The sequence below is a fragment of the Myodes glareolus genome, chromosome 3 (assembly GCF_982192425.1).
Source record: "Myodes glareolus chromosome 3, mMyoGla1.1, whole genome shotgun sequence".
NCBI classification, from domain to species: domain Eukaryota; kingdom Metazoa; phylum Chordata; class Mammalia; order Rodentia; family Cricetidae; genus Myodes; species Myodes glareolus.
This window is the reverse complement of record NC_142028.1, coordinates 79,118,162-79,124,821: the sequence shown is the minus strand read 5'-3', so window position 1 is coordinate 79,124,821 and position 6,660 is coordinate 79,118,162.

The window sequence follows — 6,660 nt, the reverse complement described above, 5'->3', positions numbered from 1 at the left end:
AGATAAAGTTAGTCTATGAATTTATATGTAAATACACAAATATAAAATACTATGATTCATAGATAATATAAATATATATTTTCATTTTATTTATTTTATATCAGTAAAATTCATAACAAATGTGTATATATACATGCACACACTTTAAGAAATAGTTTTAAACATTGTGGTCATCAATTTCATCATTATTGTTTTTATACATAATTAAATACAGCTTCTACATTGACACAGTAATTAATTCAGGCCAAATTCTGCTGTCACATACAACCAGAAACTAATCAACAAGAGTAACAACAAAATGTATCTGCCTGAAGTCATTAGAGAACTGTTGGCAATAAGGCCTTGTTTTCAAATCATGCATACACTTGAAAAAAATCATGATTAGTACATTTAATAAATTAACAACTGGAAAATTTATATTGGGGGGCAAAACCAACAAATAGAATTTCTAGACCAGAAATTAAAATCTCTGAATTTTAGGATTTGGCAGATCAATGAATCAGATTAATGGCAAATTAGACATAGTTAAAGGCAGAATTAGTGAATTAAAAGAAAAGTTAAAAACAACTAACCAAAGTAGTGTACTGAAAAAAAGGAGATATAATATACAGGAAATATATATGTATATATGACAAATTTAAGGTGATTATAAGTACAATTCAAAATGAAAAAAGAAAGATAATAGAATAAGAACAGTATCTTAGGAGATAATAGACAGGAACATTTTAGAGTTATCCATCAAATCTCAGAATCAATCAATTTTGCTCAATCTGACAAGACCCAAACAGGATTAATTCACAATAAGTTACAGTTTAATTTGAATGAACCACTAAAGAATTGAAAAACAATAACTAAAAGATCTTTAAGCAAATCAATTGTTAAAACGGCTGCACTGACCCCAAAGAAGCAATAACTAGGCTGACAGAATCTCCAAGTCAGATCAGATGGAAACCATTTGAACCAATGGAAACCAAACCAGACATAATGGAAGCCAAAAAACCATAGAATGGCATCAAACAGTTACAATAAAGCTATCTGTTGTAAATATATATTTCCAGGGAAAATATTCTTCAAAAAATAAAAGTAAAGACATTTTAAACAAAGTTAAAAAGAATTTATTCAACACACCTGAACAATAGGAATATTAAAAGATCTCTTAAAGAAAACAGTTATCCCAGATAAAGGTTTAGGGAGGCCAGAAGAGACGAGGAGCACAGAAGAATGTAACGATGAATACAAAAAACATTCCTACAAAGTAGCAAAGGCTGTGTACATTAGAAATATACAGAATTAAGAGATTTGAAAGTAATCACATTGGAATTAAGATAAATGCTACCTAAGTAGGAGACAAGTAAATGAATGCAAAAAAAAAAAAAAAAAAGAAGAAGGAAAGAAAAACACACCCGACACAGGAAAAGGAGAGGAAAGGTGCAGCCTCAGATCTAAATATTTCAGCGATTACATTAAAATATGAATGAACTATCACCTTGCATTTAAAAGGAAAGACCAGCTCTGAGATGATTCCATAATAAAAGTGCTTTGCTGCCACCCCTGGTGACCTGAGTTGAGTCCCTGAATCAGAAATAGAAAACCAACTCCCCCAAGTTATCCTTTCTTGTGTCGTTTACTTGTCTCCTCTGTTGGTTTTATTGTTGTATTTTCTCTTGCTGCTTTTTAGTTATTCAGTTTTAGAGAATTAAAATATAAGCTTGATATTTTAATATATATCTGCATAATATAACTTTATATATTCTTTAAAATAGGAACATCTCAGAATACTTAGGTAGCACAGAAAAGTTTTAAATATCTAGGAAAAATCTGATTAAAAGTATTGTGGCAGTTTGAATGTAATTGGCTCCCATAATCTCATAGAGAGTGGCACTATTAGGAGGTATGGCTTTGTTGGAGTGAGCATGGCCTTGCTGATGGAAGTATTTCACTGTGGGGGTGGGCTTTGAGGTTTCCTACACTCAGGATAGTGCCTAGGATCTCAGTTGACTTCCTATTGCCTGAAAGATGTCGGACTCTCAGCTACTCCTCCAGCACCATGTCTGCCTGTACGCTGCCATGCTCCCTGGTGTGATGATAATGTATGAAACCTCTGAAATTATAAGTTATTCCCTCAATTCAATGTTTTCCTTATAAGCATTGTTGTAGTCGTGGTGTCTTTTCATGGGAGCAGAAACCCTAAGACAGAAGTCGGTACCAGGGACTGGGATATTGCTGTGATAGGCTAGACCATGCTTTTGTTTGGAGGAAGTTGACTTTGTTACTTTGAGCTATGAAAGCAGTAGACTTCTTTGAGTGTTGTTTAACGAGTCATACTAATAGAAGCATGGAAGACAGTGGAGCTGATACGATTTGATGAACTGTGGAGGTTTGCTTAAGAGATTACAGAGGAGAATTTTAGTATGTTGCCTAGAAATTGTACTCATGATAGTTTCATGAAAAAAGTGACTACTTTTTGCCCTTGTCCAAAAAGTTTGCCTGAGGCTAAAGTGAAGAGTTTTGAATAAATTTCATTGGAGAAAAAAAAATCTCAAAACACCCTAGTATAGACTCTGTTGTCTGCTTTTTAGTCGTTACTCTAAGGAAGATTTGTAATGAAAAGAAGCAAGCTGAACAGGGTAAATTGCAAAATGTAAAATTTAAAGAGAAGAGGACCACCTAAAAGTGGAATAGAACTAAGTTTTGTGTTCAAGGAGATAAATGCATTAAGAAATGAAATAAAGGGAGCTTCCAAGTTGTGAATTAAAGCAAAAGCGCAGAGTGGGTGTGGTGGTCCACATCTCAGCACTGGGAAGGCTGAGACTGGCAGAGATCTGGGTTTGGGCTAAGTTTGGTCTACAAAGCAAGTTTCAGGACATCAAGCTTAGGCAGTGAAGGACAGAAGGCTGGTGAAGAGGTAACTGAGTGAGGGGGCCATGTTCCAGCCTCAGTAAGCAGCAGAACTTGGAAGCTTCAGCCATGTGGTTCCGGCTTTAGAGTTAAACATAGAAAAATGGGTTATGGAATTTGCCTCGGTGCCTAAAGAGAGCCACTGAGGCCAGGCATGTGTCAGTGGTGTCCCTGAATGGAAGCCTAGAGAAAGACTGCACAAGCTGTGAAGGTGAAGCCGTGATTGCCTTGGAGAACCCACGGTGTTAGAGATGTCCCATAGTTAGAGCTATGGGACCCCTGCTGAGGAAAGCTGCTAACAGAGAGTAAAGTCAGTCCAAGAGAAAGAGTGTGTTGTGGTCAAAAAAACTGAACGGAGTTGGAGATTTGAGGGGCATTTCAATATTAGACATGAAGAATCAGAGTTTGGAGTTTGTCCAGCTGGTTTTCTGTCTTGCTTTGATCCAGTATTTCCTCACTATGTTCCCTTTCATACATTTTGGAATGGTAATGTATACCCCAAGCCATTATATGTTGAAAGTATGTCTTCTGCTTTTTGCTTTTGATTTTAACAGGTGATTACAGTTAAGAGATTGTGTGAAGCTGATAAGAGACCTTGAACTTTGGACTTTAAAACATTGTTGAGACTGTGATAGACTATGGGGACTTTTGAAGTTGGACTAAATAAATTTTGCATTGTAATATTGTGACAAGTTTATGGGGCTCAGGGAGTGGAATGTGGTAATTTGAATGTAATTGACCCCCATAATCTCATAGGGAGTGGCACTATTATGAGGTGTAGCTTTGATGGAGTTGGTATGGCCTTGGTAGAGGAAGTGTGTCACTGTGGGGACAAGCTTTAAGGTTTCCAATGCTCAGAATACTGCCCAGTGTCTCAGTCAACTTCCTGTTGCCTGTAAGATGTAGGACTCTCAGCTATTTCTCCAGCACATTTTAGACAAACTTGGAAAGAATTTATTCAACACACCTGAATAATAGGAATATTAAGAAATCTCTTAAAGAAAACAGTTATCCCAGATAAAGGTTTAGGGGGGCCAGAAGAGATGAGGAGCACAGAAGAATGTAAGGATACACACAAAAAACATTGCCTACAAAATATCAAAGGCTGTGTACATTAGAAATAGACAGAATTAAGAGATTTGAAAATAATAACATTGGAATTATGATAAATCCGAAATAAATGGAGGGAAAATCCAAATTCATGGATTGAGAACTTGCACGTGGCAGAGACATCAGTTCTCCTCAATTTGATCCATGGAGTCAGTATAGCTCTAATAAAAAATTCTTAGTAGCTGCTTTGTGGAAATTGATATTTATTAAAATTTGCACAAAGATGCAAAGAGCCAAGAACATGTAAGTCATGCCTGTGCAAAGGGAATATGATCAAAAGACTATTCTACCAGCCCATAAACTTTTACTATGAGTCGAGATAGGCTGCAGCAATTGCTGTTTTGTTCTTACCCACAAAATAGGTAAGTAAAGTGATAAAACAGAATTCAGAAATTGAATGTTTATATAGGTGCTTAATTAAAAACAAGGGTGATGCGGAGAACACTGGAATAAGAGTGGACTTCTTACAAATGATGCCTAGTGTCTCAGTCAACAGTGTCTCAGTTTTCAGCAAAGAGAGTTAAAACCAATCCTTTCCTCACACCGTACACACCAGCTCCAGCTGAACTGTAGATCTGAAGAGAAACAGGAGAGCTACAGGACAGTAGGAAGTATCACCACCACCTGGGGTAGAGAAAGGAGGTTTCCAAAGAGGCCACTGCAGTGAAAGCTTCTATTCCTTATAAGACTTCATTGCAGGATCAAAAAGGCGAGTCTCAGAGTGGGAACTACTGCAACACACATGATTTAAAAAGACTTGCACCCATAAACTTCAGAGGAGTGCAGCTAAATAAAACTAGATGGGTCGGTCAAAAGCTAAAAAAGAGATTTCGAAAGTCAGTTAATAAAAATGGGAAATTCAAACAGCTAATAAAAATTTGAAAAGGTGTCTAACCTCATTAGTTGTCAGGAAAATATGAATTCAAGCCACAGTGAGAGACTATGACGCCCCAATCAAATAGCGAAGTGTTGACTGAGGTTTTTGTCCCCCCTGGTCCTGCAGCTGTTTAGTTCCAAAGAAACACACAAAGGCCTACATTAATCATAAACTTTTTGGCCTATTAGCTTAGACTTCTTATTAATTAACTCTTATATCTTACATTAACTAATAATTTTTGTCCGTGTTAGCCACAAGGCTTGGTACCTTTTTTCAGTCAGGCATTCTTATCTTGCTTCCTCTGCATCTTGGTGACTACTGCAGACTGAGCCTCTCCTCTTCCCAGAATTCTCCTATTCTGGTCACTCTGCCTATACTTCCTGCCTGGCTACTGATCAATCAGCGTTTTATTAAACCAATAGAAGTGACAATTCTTTACAGGGTACAAGACCATTGTCCCACAGTAGCAAAGCAAAACAGAACCCAAAGCAATGAGTGTTAAACAGGATTTGAAGCAATTAAAACACACATTGCCTGTGGGAGTATTATTAGACATAACTAATTTGAGGACATGGTTTGACATTATCTACTGAACTTGAGAGTATACACACCCTACTGATTTAGAATATTCATGCCTAGCATGTCTCCAGCACAAACGTGTGCACATATAAAGCAATGGCATGTCCAGCATAGTTGTTGCTTATAATGACAATAATTATAATAGCTTCAAACCAGTAGAAGTGTAAACACCCAGTGACAATAGAATAGATAACTATATATGAATAGTGTGCATGGATGAGTATGCATAGAGAATCATTTGATACAGGGAGAAAGATACAATGTAGATAAACCTCATTAGTAAAAGAAACATGTCTGAAGTAGATGTCCCAGGCTTCCACTCACGTAAAGTTTTTAAATGGACAAAATCAACTGACAGTATTAAAGATCAGAAGAATGCCAAGTCTTGAGCATGAGGAAGTCTTGAGGATGAGTACAGAGGCGACTTGAAGGGTTCTGGGGAGCTGGTGCAAGGCTGTGACCATAAGATGTGTATTTGTATCATTGAATTGGTCCACAGTGTGCCGTGCCCACGTGGAAGTCTAAACAAAAAGGAATTTAATTTCCCTCATCCAACCATCTCCAGGTTCTAAAATGTCTTCTGTGGCTCTTAAAGCCCAAGTCTGTCTCACTTTACCAATATCCTCCACTTCCATCCTTTGCTGCAAGGGATAGGATCACAGAAGATAAGTCCTACCTGTTCTTTCATCTGTGAACGCCAGAGAAAGTCAACCTGAATGCAAGACAGAACAGTGAGAGGCTGGGAAGGGTTGGGGGAGGCTAGAAAGAGGTTGGAGAATGATACTAAGATAAGGTCAGACAGAAGGAAAAGTTCTATTGCTCTGGTACCTACAGTCCTTAACAACCTATTTTATGGTTTAGGGATCACTAGAGGAGAGGAGCTCAATGGACCCAAACACAAAGTCATAAGTAGGAGATGGTAATTACTGTGGTTTGATCCCTCTATGATATACGTGGGCTGAAATGTCATTGCATCTCAGAACTAATACAATTGTCATGTGTTAGCAAATATTTTAAGTGGTTATTGGTTATTGGAGATGGGAATGCCGACAACTCCAATTTGGTCACTATACATTATACATACATACAGAATTATTACCATGTAGCTCACAAATATGTATGATCATTTTAAAATTCAATTCTTATACTGCAACCCACCTCCTTCCCAACACTGCCAAGATCATTCTCCAATCAAA